The following is a 21048-nucleotide window of genomic DNA, read 5'->3' on the forward strand; positions in this document are numbered from 1 at the left end:
TATGAGTAGAGATCAATAGTTGTATTTTAGATGGTTGCTCACAAGCTTTTAAGACCCCAGACAATACTCACCAAACTAGGATATAGGACGTTATCTTTGTGAACTATGTCAGGCCAATTGACTAAGTTGTCCCCCAAGAGACTAATTACTTCTTAATTTCACTTCACACCCTAGAAGGAGGTACAACGTCCTATGTGAAATATTTACTCTCTGGAGGCTTGATTTTCCCTCCTTAAGGAATACTTCCAGGAAAACATGGAGACAGCCCGGCTGATCCACAGCCCTAAAAATTCTTTGACTTCTGATTTAAAGTGTTAAAAAAAAAAAAAAAAAAGAGCCATATATTAATCACAATTGTCTCTGTCAGTCCATAAAATGCGCAAAATTAACACAGCATGACTATACATGGGGAGTGAACTGCATTTATAATTCACATGTCAAGAAATAACTACGAGCTGAGAGTCAGTTCAGCAAGGTTGCTCCAGCCATCTAGTTTATTTTATGGCATAGATCATAAAGTGGTAAAATCATCTGAAAAAAGGATGGTTCTTATAAAAGAAGTAGGTCCCTTTAAGGATGACTACGTGCTTGGTGACAGGAAGCATGCCAAGTTCACCACAGTGGTTTCCTCTGGGAAGGGGGGGGGGTGGTACAAAGAGTACATTTATCAAAAATATTTTCTTTCATTAAAAAAAAATCTCAGGCAAACATGACACAATCTTAATGTTTCTTAATTCTAGGGAGTGGTACATGAGCATTGTATTGGTCTTCAGTGCTTTTTTTCTATGGAAAAAAAAGAGATGTGTGTATAGGGTAAAAATCTTTAAGACTTCTTGCATAGTGTGTTAAATGAGGCAGAAACCCTATAATTATTTCTCTCACCATTACTGTTTGCCAGTTTTGGTGGCAATGCTCCTGAATTCATCATTAGCGTTTGTGCTCCGGTTATATTTTTATATAACCGTGTATTTTACACACAAGAGCTGAGGAGAGTGCAGTTAAGTACTTCCTAGAACGTCTATTTCACATCCTCCTCTTTTATTCGATTGAATCGCCCCCTTTGGTTCCGCTCTGGAGTTTTTCCTGAAACTACTACCAGAAGGATTAAGAAGACAGTCTCCATACTCTGGTTGATCTCCAAGTAAGATTAGCTCCATGGTTCACAGCTCCACCACAGCTCTGGCTGACTTAGAGATTTCTGGTCAACCTTTACTTACTCTTTTTTTTTTTTTCTTAATTTATGCTTTCAAATCAGATGAGAATACAACGTTAGGCTCTGGTATGTCTTTAAAAGATAATTCATAGCCCTTATTTGCTAAGTCAAGTCCAATAAAAAGCAAGTAATCATCAAAAGTGATAGCTGAGTTGTGCTGAGGCGGAAAAAAAAGAAAAAGGAAGCTAAAAGTTTGAAAACTGATATTTTCATCCTGAAATTTTTATCAATCAATTTTACAGCAGGAGAAAATATTTCCCACCTTCAGGAAGGTGGGGTGGGGGAGGAAGTAGATAAAGAAGCAGAGGAAGAGATTCTAGCAACTTCGACAGTAAATTTTAAGAGGGTTTACTTTGGTGGTGAAATACAGTAGCTCAAATCCAGTGTGCCGAATGGTAAGAAGTAATAGATTCCAACACCATGATGTCTATTTAAAGAAACATGGCAAATAAAACTTAAACTTGTATAGAAGCTTTTATAGTATAAACCCCTAAATCCACATTATTATTAGATTTAAAAATAATTTTTCTTGGAAGTTTAATTGCCAAATACATTTGGGCTATAAAAAGAACAGAGAATAGGAAAAGTGTAACACCCTGAAGCCTTCTGGGGTAGAAGAATGTAATCCTGAGTTGGCGTCTCAGAGCCTGACAAAAGCACCACTTGAACCAATTGACTTTTCCACAATATTATCTAATGGAAGATCTATTCCAGGCTGGCACGTGGCATGCCCACAGACAGTCATTTCACCTCTGTCTGCCAAGGATTCCCACACTCTGTAAAACTTCATTGTCGTTATTGTTAGTTACAGTCAAATCAGCTGCAACTTACGGCAACGCCTGGTACAGTACAATGAAAGCTTTGCCCAGTCCTGCACCATCTTCACGATTGTTGGTATGCTCAGGTCCACTTTACAGCCACCGCGCATTTTGAGTGCCTTCCAACCTACGGGGTTCATTTTCCAGTACTATATTGGACAATAATCTACTGTGATCATAAGGTTTTCACTGGCTAATTTTTGGAAGTCGATCACCAGGCCTTTCTCCCTGGGCTGTATTAGTCTGGAAGCTCCGTTGAAACCTGTCTAGGACGGGTGACCCAGCTGGTATTTGAAATACAAGTGGCAGAGCTTCCAGCATCACAGCAACACACAAGCCACCACAGTATGACACACTGACAGATTGGTGGTGGCTGAAAAACCAAGAAAAGAGAAGCTAACAGCATGTGGGCACCTTCAACATGCCAGGCACTAGTGGGCTGGCCACTTCGAACATTGAGTCTTCCCAACAACCCTGAAGATGGTATCATCCCCCATCTCCATTTACTTTGAGTTAAACATAGTAGCTCAAATCCTTTGTGCTGAATGGCAACAAGTAAGTATTTCAACACCGTTACCTACTGGAAATTGTCCAGTATCCCAGAAGTGGTAAGTGGTGAATCCAGGGTTGGAACTCAGAGCGATATAAGACCAAAACTCATGCTCCTTCCTTTATGCTCCACCCGACTTCACAGGACCAGTAAGAGCAGGAACGCACCTATGCAGGTTTTAGCTGCCTGAAGAAAAGGACCAAGGAGAGGTTATAATGACAGCCTTTTCAAGTCAGTCTGCTTACCTCTAGTCACTGAGTACTCTGTTTGTAAAAATTCATTAGACTTGTTCTCCAGAGTCCAAGTGATCCTGTAGGACCTGCTGAGTGTCTACTGAGCTCAGCATAACCTAACAACAACCTCACACAACTCTTCCTTATCTCCACCCAGTCCTACCATCTCTCTGCTCTCCAAGCACCACAAAAAAAAAAAAACGGAAATACCAACGAGTGCATTTTTTTTTTTTTTAAACTGCCTTCCTGGCCAAAACGATACTGAAGAAAATTGCATGGACGGACAATTTCTGCTATCTTACGAAAGACAGGTGACCGTCTCACTGAGGTGCTTCTATTCAGACAGTAATGCAAGTGGGATATCCAGAAACATGCCGAGGGCAGAGTGCAGAGCTTAGCAAGAAACATCCCAAGCATAACTGTGAACGACTAATTCAACAACCTTAACTGACTGATTTAATAGCTGTTGGATAAGCCCTGTTCAGACCATTCAGAAAAACATAATTTTAAGGACGCGAAGTTATTCTCTCACTCTCCAAAACAAACAAATAATGCTTTCAATAAACAGCCTGGAATGTTCTCTTTTCCTCACATCCATCAAATGCCCTATCCTGTCTCTTTCAGAAAACTCGCCTGCTTAGTCTCCATCCACTGCTATATCTCCTTTATCCTGTGTTTCCTCTAAATTTCCAAATGATGTTTTGTGTTCGCTTATTTGACCTTAAGTCATTCCACAAGGAAGCATCTCTGGTTTGTATGAAAGGTTCAAGGAGGAGTTAGATGATTTCTGCGCTCGGGCAGATGAGTCACTCTGGGCAAGCAGGGATATTCAGCCAGGTAAGAGATATAACTTGTTTGGGAAGCATGAAAGAGAGAGCTGTGAGGAGGGAAATTCATGGGAGGTTTCATGAAGGACGCAGCATTTCAGTGGACTTCAGAGGACAAGGTGGATTACCCTGGAAGAAAATTTTGTCAACAGGGATAAAGACTTAGTAGGGAATTGAAAGAAACAGGAAAAAACAAGACGTAGTGAAAGGAATCTATAGAACATATTCAGGAAATGCCTTCTCTAACTCTGCAGAAGACCTGTGTCCTGCTTTACTTACAGGATGCAAGACCTCTGGAATGAGCTTCCCTCAGTATCGCTCTTCTCTGAGTCATCCAAAGCGTTCTCTAGCTTCACATCCCGCCTTCCTATCCTGACTTTTAAAAATGAGCTGATTCTCCTTTCAAAGGCTAACTCCACCCCCTATAAGCTTTATCCAGTTACTTCCCACTCCTTTCAATGTCTTGCTCCAATAATTTTAAGCTTTTGTTGTCTTTTGGGTAACTCGCAGAAACTTCCTACAACTGCACTTCCTCCCACTTCCTTCCCTCCTTCACCTTCCCATATGCAGCCCTCCACGGAGCTGAGTCTCACATTTTTCTTTCAAAAGCAACCTATGCTCTGGCACTAATCCAAAAAATAATAAACGTTAGAGAGGCTGTGCAGAGACTGGAACACTTATACGCTGCTGGTGGGAATGTAAAATGGTACAACCACTTTGGAAATTGATTTGGTGCTTCCTTAAAAAGCTAGAAATAGAACTACCATATGATCCAGCAATCCCACTCCTTGATATATATCCTAGAGAAATAAGAGCCTTTACATGAACAGATATATCCACACCCATGTTCACTGCAGCACTGTTTACAATGGCAAAAAGATGGAAGGAACCAAGGTGCCCATCAATGGATGAATGGATAAATAAATTATGGTATATTCACACAATGGAATACTACACATCGATAAAGAACAGTGATGAATCTGTGAAACATTTCATAACATGGAGGAATCTGGAAGGCATTATGTTGAATGAAATTAGTCAGTAGCAAAAGGGCAAATATTATATAAGACCACTGTTATAAGAACTCAAGAAATAGTTTAAACAGAGAAGAAAATATTCTTTGATGGTTACGAGACGAGGGAGGGAGGGAGGGTGGGAGAGGGGTATTCACTAAATAGATAGTAGACAAGAAGTACTTTAGGTGACAGGAAAGACAACACACAATACAGGCAAGGTCAGCACAACTGGACTAAACCAAAAGCAAAAAGTTTCCTGAATAAACTGAATGCTTCGAAGGCCAGCGTAGCAGGGGCAGGGGTCTAGGAACCATGGTTTCAGGGGACATCTAAGGCAACTGGCATAATAAAATCTATTAAGAAAACATTCTGCATCCCACTTTGGAGAGTGGCAACTGGAGTATTAAACAGTAGCAAGCGGCCATCTAAGATCCATCAATTGGTCTCAACCCACCTGGACAAAAGGAGAATGAAGAACACCAAGGACACAAGGTAATTACGAGCCCAAGAGACAGAAAGGGCCACATAAACCAGAGACTACATTAGCCTGAGACCAGAAGAACTAGATGATCCCGGGCTACAACTGATGACTGCCCTGACAGGGAACAAAACAGAGAATCCCTGAGGAAGCAGGAGAACAGTGGGATGCAGACCCCAAATTCTCATAAAAAGATCAGACTTAATGGTCTGACTGAGACTAGAAGGACCCCGGTGGTCATGGCCCCCAGACCTTCTGTTGGCCCAGGACAGGAACCATTCCCAAAGCCAACTTTTCAGATAGGGATTGGACTGGACAAGGGGATGGAGAGGGATGCTGGTGAGGAGTGAGCTTCTTAGATCAGGTGAACCCTTGAGACTATGTTGGCATCTCCTGCCTGGCAGGGAGATGAGAGGCTAGACGGGATTCAAAGCTGGCAAAATGGACACAAAAAGAAAGAGTGGAGGGAGGGAGGGAGCGGGCTGTCTCATTAGGGGGAGAGCAATTGGGAGTATGTAGCAAGGTGTATATAAGTTTTTGTGTGAGAGACTCACTTGATTTGTAAACTTTCACTTAAAGCACACACAAAAAAAAAGCAACCTATGCTAGATTCCTCCACTATCTTGGCAACATTCAACCATTTGTTAAAATGGTGTCTCTACGGAAACCACTCTGGAAGGGTACTAATGAGACTGTCTGACCGCTGGGTTTTGTAGACACTATCATTTGCGTTCTCCTCAAATTCTCTGCATCACTTAACACTACCTTCTTCCTGCCTGAAATGCTTTCTTCTCTTGGCTCCTGGAAGAGTAGTCTCTCCTAGCTGTCCATCTACCTCCCTGCCTGTTCTTTTTCTATTTTCTTTATGGGATCAAAAATGCTTAGGTACTCCTTTACTATGTTTCCACTGTACTCTGTACAGACCTCTGGTATAGCAATTATTTTCAGCACTTGCCATAGGTTTACAATATACATCTTTAATTCATCAGTTTTTGTTGCTGTGTGCTATCAAGTCGATTCCGACTCAGCATTCTATATGGCAGAGCAGAACTGTCTCAGATGGTTTCCTAGGCTGTAATCTTTATGAGAGCAGACTGTCAGGTCTTTTCTCCCTTGGAGTTGCTGGTGGGTTCAAATAAGCAACCTTTCTGTTAGCAACTGAGCACTTTAACCATTGCACCACCAGAGTCTACCTTAAAATTGTGGGCAGTGGTAGTTCAGTGGTAGAATTCTCACCTTCCATGAAGGAAACCAAGGTTTGATTCCCAGCCAGTGTGCCTCATGTGCAGCCACCACCCATCTGATCACATCTATTGGTCCCATCCCATCCAGAGCAAAGGAGAATGAAGAAAACAAAGACCCAGGAAAATACTAGCCCAAAGGACTAAAGGGCCACATGACCCATAGACTCCACCAGCCTGGGACCGGAAGAACTAGATGGTGCCCGGCTACCACCAACAACCACTCTGATAGGGATCACAACAGAAAGTTCTGGACATAACAGGAGAAAAATGTAGAACAGAATTCAAATTCACAAAAAAAGACTAGACTTACTGGTTTAACAGAGACTGGAGAAATCTCCAAGACGACGGCCCTCGAACACTCTGCCAACAACTGAGCCCGTTCTGGAAGCCCACTTTTCAAACAAAGATTAGAAGGCCTATAAAACAAAAGATAACACACATGAGAAACATGCTTCTTAATTCAATCAAACATAGACCAAATGGGCAACTCCTATCAAAAAACAGGACGAGAAGGCAGGAAGGGACAGGAACTGGACTAATGGACACAGGTAACCTGGGGTGGAAAGGAAGCACATGCTATCACATTGTGGGGATTGCAACCAATGTCACAAAACAATATGCACATAAATTTTTGAATGAGAAATTAACTTCAGCTATAAACTTTCACCTGAAGCACAATAAAATTCAAAAAAAAAAAATGAGCTTCCTATTACATGGTCAACGATTAAAACAAAGATGAGAATGTAAGGGGGCAGAGAAAACAGATAAATGGAAATGGAACAACCAGAACTGAAATAATGAGAATGTTCACCCATTGTGAGGAATGTAACCAATGTCACTGAACAATTTCTGTAGAAATTATTGAATGAGAACCTAAACTGTGTAAACTTTCGCCAAAAACACAATAAAATATTATTTAAAAAAGACAACGATAAATCCATCTCAAATGTTACACATGCATTAGGAACATTCATTTCCCCATCCTTAAGTCAACTCCCCTTTCTTCGTGTTCCAGAGAACTGCATTTATACCCCTCTGGTTGGAACTTACCACATTCTGTCTGGTAGAATAATACCAAAACCCATTGCCGTCAAGTTAATTCCAACTCACAGTGACCCTGTAGGACAGAGTAGAACTATCCCATAGGGTTTCCAAGAAGCAGCTGGTGGATTCAAGCTGCCAACCTTCTGGTTAGCAAACAAGCTCTTAACCACTGTGCCACCATGTCTCCATCTGGTAGAATACTTATTTCTTACCTCACCTATTAGAATATAAGGTCTTCCTACGATGGGAATTTTTCTTCTTATTTTATAAGAAGAAAAATACATGCTTATCTTGTATCTCAATTAAAACTATTTGTTCTTCCATCACATAGTACAAACTTCTTCCTTTTTTCTTTTTAATTGTTGTTTCCCCTTTATACCTCCTTCTACTCTCCCCTAGCCTCAAAATACACCAAGAGCACAGGTTAGGGTCCCACTGATCCTTTTCTGCTAGTTATCAGTGTATAGTAGTAATTATAAAGGATAGTCCCATATTAGGAAACCCTGGTGGCATAGTGATTAAGAGTTACAGCTGCCAACCAAAAGGTGAGCAGTTCAAATCCACCAGGTGCTCCTTGGAAACTCTGTGGGATAGTTCTATTTTGTCCTGTAGGGTCACTATGAGTCGGAATCGACCCAGCTGATGGATTTGTTTTGTTTTGTTTTTAGTCCCATATTAAAGAAGCCCTCGTGGCGTAGCGGTTAAAGTGTTCGGCTGCTAACTGAAAGGTCAGAGGTTCAAATGGGAAAAAGATGTGGCGATCTGCTTCCGTAAAGATCACAGCATTGGAAATCCTATGGGGCAGTTCTACTCTGTCCCTAGGGTCGCTATGAGTTGGAATTGACTTGATGGCAATGGGTTGGGTTTGGTTTTTAGTGGCACAGTGGTTAAGTGCTCGGCTGCTAACTGAAAGTTCCGAAGTTAAACCCATCAGCCTCGCTTCACGGGAGAGAGATGTGGCAGTAGCTTCCACAAATATTTACAGTTCATGGTTCTACTCTATATGAGTAACTATGGGGCAGTTCTCCAGCTCTACTCTATCCTAAAGGGTCGCTAAGTTGGAATCTACTTGTGGGTAATGAGTTTGTTTTTCATTTTTAGTCCTATATTAAGCAGCCCTTGTGGCACAGTGGTTAAGCACTCTGCTGCCAATTGAAAGGTTGGTGCTTCAATCCTACCAGCTGCTCCTCCGGAGAAAGATGTGGCAGTCTGTTTGGGCAAAGATTTACAGCCTCAGAAACCCTATGGGGCACTTCTACTCTGTCCTATAGGGTCGCTATGAATCAGTATTGACGGTAATGGGTTTAGTTCGAGGTTTTAGTACTATATTAGAGCCACGGTCCCTCCTTCCAGTGGCCGTGTGGCCTTAGGCAAATGACTTAACCGGTTAAGCCCCAGTGGGGATAAATGGCAATAAAACTAATACTTAATTCACAGGGTTGGTGCGAAGGTTGAATGAGATAATGCATACGATAAGCACTATGCAGGTATTAGTTTTTTGTATAGTTATTGTTTTAAGAAATAGTCATTTTTGGCAGAGAGAAGGAATGGAGCGAACATTTACAGAGTCCCAGGCACAACGCTCCTAGTTTTGCATTTTTTTTTAATCTAATTTAAACCTCTCACTCAAAAGGCATATATATTATCATCTGCATTTTTTTAATGAAGAAATTTAACCTCAGAAAAACTAAGTCACTTGCTGAAGGTCATTTAACTGATAAGTGGCAAAGTCCACATTCAAGTGTCGATGTCTAAAGGCTGTTCCACCAGCCCTCACCGCCCCACCGCCCCACTGGGCCTGAGGATTTGTGCAGGGATGTCTTAGCTTCTTAGCGTTCCTGTAGCACAAATACCACAGTGGGTGACCTTAAAGAACAGAAATTGATTTTCTCACAGTTCATGATGGTAGAAGTTTGAATTCAGGGCACCAGCTCTAGGGGAAAGCGTTCTGTCATCTGCGGGGGGGAGGTTCTTGTCTCAGCTCTGTTGCTATTGTTGTTTTCAGGTGTCATCGAGTTAGTTCCCACTCATAGCGACCCTACATACAACAGAAGGAAACACTGCCCAGTCCTGGGCCATCCTCATGATCACTTTTATGCTTGAGCCCATTGCTGCAGCTACTGTGGCAATCTATCTCCTTAAGGGTCTTCCTCTTTTTCACTGACGCTCCACTTTACCAAGCGTGATGTCCTTCTCCAGGGACTGGTCCCTCCTGATAACATGTCCAAAGTATGTGAGATGAAGTCTCACCATCCTTGCTTCTAATAAGTATTCTGGCTGTACTTCTTCCAAGATAGACTTGTTTGTTCTTCTGGCAGTCCGTGGTATAGTCAATATTCTTTGCCAACATCATAATTCAAAGACATCACTTCTTCGGTCTACCTTATTCATTGTCTGGTTTTCACATGTGTATGAGGCGGTTGAAAATACCATGTCTTGGGTCAGGTACATCTTAGTTCTTAAAGTGACATCTTTGACTTTTAACATTTTAAAGAGATCTTTTGCAGCAGATTTGCCCAATGCAAGGCACCGCTCGATTTCTTGACTGCTGCTTCCATGAACGTTGATTGTGGATCCAAGTAAAATGAAATCCTTGACAATGTCAATTTTTTCTCCGTTTATCATGATGTTGTTTATTGGTCCAGTTGTGAGGATTTTTGTTTTCTTTATGTTGAGATGTAATCCATATTGAAGGCTATGGTCTTTGATCTTCATCAGTAAGTGCTTCAAGTCCTCTTCACTTTCAGCAAGCAAGCTTGTGTCATCTGCATATCACAGCTTGTTAATGAGTCTTCCTCCAGTCCTGATGCCCTGTTCTTCATATAGTCAAACTTCTCAGATTATCTGCTCAGTATACAGACTGAATAAGTACGGTAAAAGGATACAACCCTGACACACTTTTCCTGACTTTAAACCCATAGTATCCCCTTGTTCTGTTTGAAGGACTGCCTCTTGGTCTATGTACAGGTTCCACATGAGCACAATTAAGTGTTCTGGAATTTTCATTCTTGGCAATGTTACCCATAATTTGTTATGATCCACACAGTCCAATGCCTCTGCACAGCCGATAAAACCCAGGTAAACATATTTCTGGTATTCTCTGCTTTCAGCCATGATCCATCTGACATTAGCAATGCTATCTCTTATTTCACTTCCTCTTCTGAACCTGGCTTGAATTTCTGGCAGCTCCCTGTTGATGTACTGCTGCGACTGCTTTTGAATGATCTTCAGCAAAATTTTACTTGTGTGTGATATTTATGATATTGTTTAATAATTTCCACATTCTGTTGGATCACTTTTCTTTGGAATGGGTACAAACATGGATCTCTTCCAGCTGGTTGGTCAGGTAGCTGTCTTCTAAATTTCTTGGCATAGCGAAGGGAGTGCTTCCACTTTTGTTTGTTGAAACATCTGCACTGGTATTCTGTTAATTACTGGAGACTTACTTTTCACCGGTGCCTTCAGCGCAGCTTCTGTAGCCCCAGCATTCCTCAGTTCTCTGTTATCTTCGCAAGGCATCTCTCTTTCCCTGTTTGTGCCCATTTGTCTCTGTGTCTACCCTGCTCCTTATAACTCAGCAGTGATTAGGTTTTGGACACACTCTACACGGATAATGCCCTCATTCACATAACCAAGAAAACCCTATTCCCAAACAGGATTACATCTACAGATATTTGGGTTAGGATTCTGGCACATATTTTGGGGGATGCAACTCAATCCATAACAAGTGGTTTCACAGTGATTCTGCTCATGCTGAACATTGAGGCCACTAGAACCACAAAACACTATCCCCTGACGTAAACTCTCTGTGGTCATAGGATAGTAGTCACACAATGCGTTTGGCAGAGGGAGGAGGGTGTGGTCTTCCCCACATCCTTTCAGAAAAGGCCACACATTACAGCAACAGCAGTGTACTCCAAGCACCTAGTGATCTACCCATCGCTGCCAGCGCCTCACAGCAGCAGTGAGGGAAGGTTCTGCTGAATGGGCACCCATATAAACCGCAGAAGAAGTTTGCATAGGACTGATCCTCCTCTGTCCTTTACGCTCTCTCATATTGCTCTGCCAGGCTCACAGAGTAGCTAATGAGCAACTTTACTTCCTTGGAGGAAGCCACTACCACTGTGTCTCAGTCAATATAGGTTCGAGTGACAGTTACCTGATGCAACAGATGTGGGATACAAACAAATTTACTTGGTCACTGCTGACATGGCCTATACAGCAATGGATTTTTACTTTCTTCTTATGACCCCAAAAAATCAGCCATACAAAATGGAGGTTACTGAGCAAGGTGGTAGCCAAGTGCCCTGCCAGGCCCGCTGGCTATGAATTTGTCTGTCACCAGCCTCCAGACTCAGCAGGCAGAGTGCAGAGTTCTGTGGATTTTGACAAATGCAGTTGGAAACACAGTTCCATCACCCCAAAAATTCCCTCATGCTACCCACTTTGGTTTGGGGGTTAAGGTAACACCATACAGCTAGCATGCCTGACTCGGGGAACTGATTTCCTGAGTTTCTGATTGGGACTGAGCTCAGCAACAACCACAGCTTGGCCATCTGGCCATCTTGAACCTATACCTCATTTCTGTAGGCTATTTTCCTCAAGGCTAGAGACCACTTCTAGTTTCTCTCACTCCAAAAGTGTTCTCTAGTCTAAGCTTGGGCACTGCTACCCAGCAGACACCAAGCATCTCTGAGGCCAAGAAGCCCTACAATGTCCCCTACCCTGCCCACCCACCCACCAGGACTGACACCCCTGACAGTAGGATTGGGGTATATGGGGAGAGATCTCAGCATACTTTCTCCTTTGAGTTCCAGAGCTCAGTGCTACAAGTCCCCATTTTTGCTACCTAAAAAGGTCTAAAACATAACAGGCTTTCTATATTTCAGCCTTTTTCCTGTTTACACAGCAGAAGCCAAGACTGAAGCTAAAACAAGTCTGTATAATTCCTACGCTGTATCGACAGAATGCAGGAAATGTATGTGTTTTTGGAATGATCTAGTTGAACACATCACATTCTCTTTTTTCCTTGCCATCAATGTACTGTTTTATTTATATGAACTGATCATTATTACATGCAATGTTTTCCAATCATGAGCACTGCTTTGATCATCATTTCCCTGCCCCCAGACATCTTGTGGTTTGCATTGGTGACCTGATAAGGTCCAAACCATTCAGCCTTGCATCCAAGGCCATCCCTAAATTTGCCCATGTTGCCTCTCACTAGCCCTCCACACAAAACACTACTCTGGCCAAATGGGACTTTTTTCTATTTGCTCTAATTCTACCCCACCTGCAAAGGTCACCACCCCGTGAAGCCCTCTCAGACCACCACGGACAGGCATGAACTTCTCCCTCACCTGGCTTGCTATAACACAAGCTCTTCATCATCCTAAGCCACCTTAAGGTATTACGGCTCTTAACAGGTCTGCTCTCTCTAGATCTCTCAGGATTGGAAAGAGCTGAGCTTCTCCCGAGTAACCGTCTTTGCCTTGTGACACCGTGAATTGTGTAACAGATCCTCTCCTTCTTCCAGCTGACTGCTATAAACCTTCAAGCTAAATTTGAATCCTGCTTCTAGAAAGTATATAGGGCCTTATGGCATACATTTTGTGTGCTGACTTCAACTTCAGCCTTGGTTCAAATCATAGCTTCCTGCCCTTCTTTTCTCTTTGACTCATTTTTCTTTCTTACTTATAATTTATTTTATCTTGCTACGTTGCTTGGATTTTTCTGGAGGAAGGGAGGAGAGTGAGGGTGTGTAGAGGAAGCAAGACTCATTCACAACCACGCCTGGCAAAAACGGCTTGCACTCCCCGTGCCACCCCGCCACCCCCCCCCCCCCGCAATGCCTGCAAGAAGGGTCTTACATGCTGAGATTTGTCATGATATAAAGATGGGTCTGGGAGTAAGCAGAAGTTCTTCAGGCTGCTGCTGTTATGACCAACCCATACTCATGAGGTATTTAACCCTGGTGTATTAAACCACACCAAGGCCCTGATCTGGTGTGGAGTCAGAAACTTCCTATTCCTTTAAGATATTTTCAGAAAAACTACTAGAAGAAAATAGATGCCGGGAGCTAAAAGATCAAAAATAGTCTTGATCAAAAATCCCTTGTTACTGGTTCTAGATCTTGCTTTTTCCTCTTGCTACATGGCTTCTTGTACACAATGAAAGCCACTCATTCTGCAAGTGTCTGTTTGAGTCATTTCTATGTGGGCGTGTGCCAGACAACACTAGCTGCCTATGTTCTCCTTTCTTCTTTACCAAGAGAATCCCAATTCTGCTCCAGGCAGCAATGTACCCTCCTTTAAAAAAAAAAAAAAAAAAAAGCTATTTCCCTGGCTCTCTTGAAGCTAAGGGTGGCCATGTGGCATGCTTCTGGCCCATGTGAGCAGAAGCCTACTGGTTGGGGCCTTCAAGGAAAGTTCTTGTTTTCCTAATAAAAAGGGGCACACTCAGCTGGCCCATTCCTGTTGACCTCACCATTTCCCATTTTATGCCTAGAAGGTGGATGTCTTGATGGAGGCTGTAATGTCACTATATTCACTAGTTCTCAGTGAAGGACTGAGCAGAGCACAGACCAGACACTTGTAATGCATGATCAACAGGCGTTTATTACTTACAGAATAAACAGGACAGCGATGAGTAGGACAGTACATATCATCAGCCTAGGTTCCCTGAAGTTAGGCTCCTGTCTACACCCCACTTCACATCTTCAGAGGAAACTAAGTTCCTCTCTCCCAGGATTAAATACTAATCAAACAGCCATGTCTATGTACCAAATAGCTTGTACCGAAAACAGGTAGGGGAAGGGGCAATGAAAGAGGGCAATAAAAGGTAAACCAAAAACCCAAACCCCTTGCCATTGAGTCAATTCAGACTCATAGCGACCCTGGAGGACAGAGTAGAACTGCTCCATAGGGTTTCCAAGGAGTGGCTGGTGGACTCGAACTACCAACCTTTTAGTTAGCAGCCAGGCTTTTAACCATGGTGCCACTAGGGCTCCATAAAAGGTAAAAGGGGGTAACAAAAGTAGAAGGTCCCCTGTAGCAATGGACAACATTCATTGCCCCTGTTCAGCTTATTCTAGATTCACTGGCGCCAAAGAACAGCCCTTCCTCCTTTACCCCACTAAGGTAGGGTTCTGGGTTTCTTCATAGGGCAATCGTCTCTCCTTAAAGCACTTCCTTTACTTTATGTCCGTTAAGAGCTAGGGAGGCGGTTTGGTGGCAACTGTAATATAGCACACCTGTGCATCCAGCGAGGCACAGAGCCATTTTGTAAACCTGAAAATGATAAGAAAAGCAGAACAGAAAGCTAAAGAATCCTGGGACTCTGGCAACCCCACTGCCCCAGTCCTGGACCGCTACCTCTGCACTTCTTGCTGCATGAGAAAATGAAGCCTATATTTCAGGCTAGTGTTTTAGGCTTTCCATTACATGCAGTCAAATTCAACCGCTAAATGATTCAGGAAGACAATGTGCTTATAAACCCCTTGTCATTGATTCAATTTTGATTCACAGAGACCCCATGTGTTACAGAGTAGAACTACACTCCACAGGGTTTTCATGGCTGTAATCTTTACGGAAGCAGACTGCCAGGCCTTTCTTCTGTGGTGCCACTGGGTGGGTTCAAACCACCAACTTTTAGGATAGTAGTCGAATGCAAACCATTTGCACTGCCCAAATGAAGAAAGAACCCACTGCCGCCGAGTTGATTCCAACTCGAAGCAACTCTACAGAACAGAGGAGAACTGCTCCATAGGATTTCCAAGGAGCAGCTGGTGGATTGCTAACTTCTAGGTAGCAGCCTGAGCTCTTAACCACTGTGCCACCAGGGTTCCTTAATAATAACCAAAAACCAAAAAAACCAAACCCACTGCCGTCGAGTCGATTCCAACTCATAGCGACCCTGTAGGACAGAGTAGAACTGCCCCGTAGAGTTTCCAAGGAGTGGCTGGCGGACTTGAACTGCTGATCTCTTGGTTAGCAGCCGTAGCACTTAACCACTACGCCACCACGGCTTCCTCCTTAATAACAGGAGAGATAAATAAGACGTAATCCCAGCCATCAAACAGTTACAACCTACCAGGGAGAGTAAAGAAGCTTAGAGGAATAATCCTAATAGGAGGTAGAACGTGACAAGCACAAGAGCCAGAGCTGAGGTGCTAAGCAGAGTTCAGAGGAGAGAGAAATGACTTCTGGCTAAAAGCATTTAAATTGTGCCACTTCATACTAAACTATTACATTCAACCCACCTGGAGATACACTGTTAAGTCCCAGGGAATAAATCTCTACTGGTGGAAGTGCACACATTTTGGAATTATAAGAGGAGTATTTTGTAAGCAGTAGCTCCCCTCCTGTGGGCAAGGCTAAGGAGCATGGCTGTGCCCGGTGTGGGCATGGCAATGAGTCACGATGAGTTTTCTCCCAGCCCTCCCTCCCTCCCTTTTTTTTACCCACCCACTTTGTCTCAGAGGGTTCTGTGTATGTGTCCTCTGGGTCCTAAGGAGGAAAAGCTTTCTTCCATCCCTCTGTAGAGGACACGGTGCAGCTGGCTCAAGAGTAGCATGCCAGGGAAGGGTGCTGATTTCATGTTTTAGGCCATTGCAACAAAACCCTTCATAAGGGCTGTGAGCACTGAAAGCAGACATGCCATGGTGACTCTCTGGCCTTGACCCCTGTAGGGCTGCACAGCCAGGATACCCAGAGAAACACACAAAAAGGGCTCAAAGCACTGTTTTCCCAGACACACTAGGTCTGGGCAATAAATATGGGGTCACGAAAAATAGAGCACTGCACAGCTGGCCCTCTCCCACCCTGCTAGAACTTGACCACCCTGAAATTTCCCCCATGGGGTTCTCAGTATAAGGCTGGGGCTCAAAAACCCTGTCAGGGACACCTGCCAGTCTCATCCCCTCAGCTCACCAGGGTGAGTCCTGTATCACTCACTGACAATCACCAAAAACCACTGAGGAGGTGGCACCTTCTACCGGGGCATACTGGGCTCTCTCCCCCTCTTCCACTCCAAGTCCCTGTTATCCCAAATGAGGGATCCAACCTTTGCCCTACCCACTGTGCTCCATGCAGGCTATGTAGGAGGGCTGTCCTGCACAAGACTCTGTCTCCTTTTCATACACTCTGTTTTGCAAGGCACCACTGCCCACTGGGACTCAGGAATGAGTTCATGGGGCCAGGCAAAGAAAGGCCAATGTATTGGGCATAAATCCCACCTTCCTCTCTGAAACTGACAACTGCTCCCCACCCAGAGCCTCAGAGCCACGTTTCCTGGTCTGCAATCCTTCCCAGAAGGCTCTTCGGTCATCCTTGTAAACAACAGCCTGGAAAAAGAGTTTTCTAAACACGTTGAATAAGCCTGAGTTGCCCAGCTAAGACCACAAGCCCTGTGCCTACACTGCACACTTAGAAGGATTTTGATCCAAAAAGTATAGAAGATAGAAACCACTGTTTTCGCTCTGAAAGCAATAACTACAAAAATACTAAACTGGTGGATTCGAACTGCCAACCTTTTGATTAGCAGCTGAGCTCTTAAACACTGCGCCACCAGGGCTCCAACTACAAAAATATTTTACCTAAAAACACATAGGCTGTAACAGGTCAACAGAATTCTGTTTTCCATGTAAAAGGTTAAATTTGAGAAGACAGCAATATCTCCTCATCATATCATATAGTCAAAAATTACCACACATGACATTGAAAACACATTTATGTTTAATGAACTGGACTACATATGCAAATTAGTATATGCTAATTGGCTTTGGCTGTTTCTTTTACATAAAGTCAATATTTTTATGGATTATTAAATGTATTCCTCAACATATTAATTTGAAAAGAAAAATTAATGGTTATACAAATTTCCAGGTGCAGCCAATGCACAGATTTGAAACCAGAGTGTTGCCCCAGTCAAATGTCTTCACATGCTAGCTATCAACCTAGTAGGTCTCCAACTTAAGCAAAAAAATAAATAAATGTTTGATCACAATTGTGTCTGTGATTTTAAGCTAATTAATTGATCCTGGTTTAAGTTCGATCTGCTTACATTTTAACCTGGGTTAAAATTAGTATTTATCTATGCTTTTTCTCTGATTAGATGAGAAAAAGCACATAAAAATCAAGAAGGCAACAAGAGAAATCGGGCCTGAGACTTCATTGCCTGCCCTGTTGACAGTTCTCACCCCAGAAATTCATGATGTCTGACATAAAGGGCCCTGATGAATATTTTTATACAGGTGAGCAAATGAATTAGCTGTGTTCAGGGTCTTAGGATGCTGTTAGTTAATTGAAATAATAATAATAGTTAAAATTTCTTAGATGGCTTACTACGTACTCAGGTATTGTGCTAAAATACATGTCGTCTAGGTTAATATTTAAAATAATCCTAAATTGTAGGTTGTTGTTGTTAGCTGCTGTTGAGTTGACCCCTGACTCATGGCAGCCCCATGCACAACAGAACAAAACACTGCCCAGTCCTGTGCCATGCCCACGATCGGTTTCGGATCAGATCATTGTGACCCATAGGGTTTTTATTATTTGATTTGTGGAAGTAGGCCTTTCTTCTTGGTCTGAAAGCTCTGCTGAAACCTGTTCAGCATCAGGATAGACAACTGGTGGCTGCATATGAGGTGTCCCACATGGAAGGCAAGAACTCTACCACTGAACCATCAATGCCCCGCAGAACAGGTAAGAAATTTACAGGTAAGAAGACTGAGGTCCAGAAAGTTTAAGTAACCCGCCCAAGGTCAAGGCACTAATAAGCGTCAGAGCCAAGATACAAACAGAAATCTGACCACAAAACCGGTTCTTCAGTCCCCAACACGACCTGCACGTTGTTTCCACAGCTAGGTAGTGCCCGTGGCAGGCACTGGGCAAAGTGTGCAGACGGGGGTGGGGGTGGCCACCAGATATAATCTGGCTGGTCACCTCACAGGAGGCTTCACATCCCCTGATGAATTTTCCACAGTGGGAAGTCATGATGGGGCCCTCGACCTTGCATACTCAGAAACACTGAACCAGCCAAGGGCAGAGGCATGGCTCAGAGAGACTCAGATAAACCAAGCTCACAGGGCTGGGTATGAGCTGAGTACCAATTCTTTGTAATGGGAAATAACATCAGAGGGACCAGCATATTCTCCCTGAGCAGCAAAATATGCAACGTGGGAAGCCAAGTAATCATCAGAGCGTTGCTGGGGAAACCAGAACAGGGTCTGGGGCATCCATTTTACAAGTCTTTTCAGAGCGACTAGAATATGTGGATTTCACTGGCTGTCACTACCTGCCACCAATCTCTATTCTGGGGACAAAGTTTAGATAGGCACTGCCAATGTCTGTCTCAAGACTTTGTTTTCTCAATCATTACTATTTTGGAGCCAGCTTCCTCTGTTTGCATACTCTCATTCATCCAGTCAGGTTACCCTCAAGCCTGAGGTCCTGGGAACTCTCATCTCCACAAAGAGATACAACATACAGGGCTATGGATGATCAGAAAACCCAACAGATTGATGTAAAAATTAAGATCCACCTAATTTCCCTTATTTTCAAGTTCTTTATTTGGGGGGCTTTTGGCATAAACCTGAAGAACTGACAACAATTTAGTGAGTGTGTGTGTGTGCATGTGTGTGTGTGTAAGAGGAGCCCTGGTGGTGCAGCAGTTAGGCACTTGGCTGCTAACCAAAAGGTCAGCAGTTCGAACCTACCAGCAACTCTGCAGGAAAAAGATGTGACAATCTGCTTCTGTAAAGATTACAGCGCTGGAAACCCTATGGGGAAGTTCCACCCTGTCCTATAGGGTCACTATGAGTTGCAATCAACTAGACGGGCATTTGTTTGTTTTTTTGTTTTTGTTTTTTGGTATGTGCATTTAATATTTTTAACATGCTAATAAGGGCACCAATGACAACAATAAAAATCTTAAGGTACTGATCCTTAGCAAAAATATTACTTATATCACTGAAAATGTCACATCGTCTTCGTGGTATTTGAATGCCAGGTGCAGTTGTAAAAAAGAATAAATGTTTATCTCAAATCTCCAGGGCGCTGACTTTGTTAGTTCTCAGGTTAGCAAATGTTAAAAAGGAGAATGGAGTTTATAAAGCTATCCACTGAGGAATGAAAGCTGCTCGGATGAAGAGTGGTGACGAAGGTGGGGAAAGAGGTAAGTCAACAGGTTTGTTTTCTAGTCTAGGACACGGAGGTCGTGGCTAACTCCTCCCACGCTGGGTCACTGTGTTCTTGGAAAAACAGACTCCTTTGAGAAGCTCATAATTAAGTTTAATGATATACCCGTACCATTTAATGGTACTGTGTAGGAGACAATTCTAAAAAACACTTTGGAAAACGCAAGTGGCTATATTATGATCCATAAACAGTCCTGGTCCCAAACTCAGGTGAAAATAAAAAACGTTCACCTGAAATAGAGCTCTGATCTATAGTTCTATTCTTAATGAAAGACAATATCTTTAAAGAGTAGGTAACTTGTTTCTATCAATAGAAGTAGTAACATGTTAGCATTTCTTTTGAGATTGCTGTTGTTGTTGCTAGTTGCCATGGGTCCGACTCATGCTGACCCCATGTAAAACAGAACAAAATGTTTCCCAGTCATATGCCATTTTCATGATCACTGGTATGCTCAAATTCATTGCTGCTGCCACTGTGTATTTTGAGTACCTTCCAACCTAGGGGAAATCCTGGTGGAGTGGTTAAGAGCAACGGCTGCTAACCAAAAGGTCGGCAGTCCTACTCTGTCCTATAGGGTCACTATGAGTCAGAATTGACTCAACAGCCACGGGTTTGGTGTTTTTTGGTTTCCAACCTGGGGGGTTCATCTTACAGCACTAGATCACACAATATTCTTGTGATTCGTGGGGTTTTCATTGACCAATTCTTGGAAGTAGATCTCCAGGCCTTTCTTCCTACTCTGTTTCAGTCTGGAAGCTCTGCTGAAACCTGTCCACCATGGATGACCCTGCCGGTATCTGAAATACCAGGGGCAAAGCTTCCAGTATCACAGCAACAAACTGACACACAAGCGGTGGTTCTTTTGAGAGGGGCCCTCAAGTCTCCCGTTTCTAAATCCCTAGAATTTTCAAGCTCTTGGGTATTTATGCCTAAATTCTCCCCCGAAGTGGGATTTCTGAACAAAACCTCCATGCTGGTTTTCTGGTTTCCGATAACCTGAGCAAGGGTTACCCAGGGATGCAAGGTGACCACTACGTAGCAGCATGCTCGTATTAGGTTCCCACAGCTGCTGTAACAAATCACCACAAACTTAGGAACTTCAAACACCAAGAATTTATCATCTTAAAGTTCCAGAGGTCAGAAGTGCAAAATGGGTTTCAGTGGGCTAAAATTAAGGTATCAGCAGGCCTGTGTTTCTTCTGCAGGGTCTAGGGGTGACTCTATTCCGTTCCCTTTCCAGCTTCTAGAGACTGCCTGCATGCCTTGGCTCATGGTCCCTTCCCTCATCTTCAAAGCCAGCAATGGCCAGCCAAGTCCTTCTCACGCTGCATTACCCTGGTCCTCTGCTTTCATCACATCTTCTCTGACTCTTTCAAGGAGCCTTGTGATTACACTGAGCCAACCTGGATAATCCAGGATAATATCTCC

The 21048-nt window shown here is 43.2% G+C and overlaps 1 protein-coding gene across 12 annotated transcripts in view; it reads right to left on the bottom strand.

Annotated features, from left to right (window-relative positions):
- CSGALNACT1 (chondroitin sulfate N-acetylgalactosaminyltransferase 1) overlaps positions 1-21048 on the bottom strand; it is a 390272-nt gene that overhangs the window by 324242 nt on the left and 44982 nt on the right. For 6 of the 12 annotated variants that reach the window (XM_064272743.1, XM_064272742.1, XM_064272747.1 and 3 more), the window contains exons 2-3: positions 6690-6795; positions 2613-2767 (exon numbers count right to left, since the gene is read on the bottom strand). The gene's annotated coding sequence lies outside the window, so the exon portion shown is untranslated. Of the gene's footprint in view, positions 1-2608; positions 2768-2826; positions 2986-6689; positions 6796-21048 lie in introns of those variants that run through there. The other 6 variants (XM_064272745.1, XM_064272749.1, XM_064272750.1 and 3 more) reach the window with 3 other exon arrangements.

This window comes from Loxodonta africana, chromosome 19 (genome assembly GCF_030014295.1).
Source record: "Loxodonta africana isolate mLoxAfr1 chromosome 19, mLoxAfr1.hap2, whole genome shotgun sequence".
Classification (NCBI taxonomy): Eukaryota; Metazoa; Chordata; class Mammalia; order Proboscidea; family Elephantidae; genus Loxodonta; species Loxodonta africana.